At 38.1% G+C, this 858-nt stretch overlaps 1 protein-coding gene across 1 annotated transcript in view; it reads right to left on the bottom strand.

Moving 5' to 3' along the window:
• KIF13A (kinesin family member 13A) overlaps positions 1-858 on the bottom strand; it is a 96,660-nt gene that overhangs the window by 10,947 nt on the left and 84,855 nt on the right.

The raw sequence follows: 858 nt of genomic DNA on the forward strand, positions 1-858 counted from the left end.
AGCCAGTGAGCGGCCGGTCTGTATGTGGGATCCGAACCCTCGGCGAGAGCGCTGCCGCGCTCCCAAGCGGTGCACTGTAGCAGTGCGCCACCGGGCCAGCCCAACATAATTTTCTTTCTACATAATCTCACAGATACAGTTGAAGCCTGTATGATGTGCTTCTCCTCATCTTTCCTTCCCTCCTCAGGAGTAATGACCACCCTCAACTTGAGGTTTATTATTCCCACACAAGTTTTATACGGTTACATGTATATATACCTATAAACAATATATAGTATTACTCTGCATATTTTTGTAGTCCATATAAGTGGTATCTTACTATAAATGGTCTTCTTCAAGAGTCCTAACAATTTATTTGTTCTATTCTCCTACTGATGGACATCTATGCTGCTTCTAATTTTTTTCTACTATAAACTATGATGAAATAAATATTCTTGTCATTGCCTCTAAGTACCACCCTAGCTGCATCCTGCAAGTATCGATATGTGTACTATTTTCAGAATCATTTAGTTCTAAATATGACCTGTATATCTATGAGAACCCTGCATGGAATATATGTCTAAGGCACGGAATCTCCCTGCTGTAGATAAGATATGTGTATCTTCGACTCTACTCTTCCACAGGGATTTTAGAATCAGCTTCCCAAATCCTACAAAAAAAATTCTGCTAAAAATTTATAGATCAGTTTAAAGACATGTGCTAATCTTCTTATACTGTATATTCCCGTCCATGAACACAGTCATTATTTTAGTGTAGGCTATTAGGTTTTCCGTTTCTTCCTGATTCAGTTTTTGCAAGAAATTTCCATTTTGCTTAAGCTTTACATTTATTGGCATAACATTATTCATGGTTCACACT

The sequence above is a fragment of the Galeopterus variegatus genome, unplaced genomic scaffold, assembly GCF_000696425.1.
Source record: "Galeopterus variegatus unplaced genomic scaffold, G_variegatus-3.0.2 Scaffold412, whole genome shotgun sequence".
NCBI classification, from domain to species: Eukaryota; Metazoa; Chordata; class Mammalia; order Dermoptera; family Cynocephalidae; genus Galeopterus; species Galeopterus variegatus.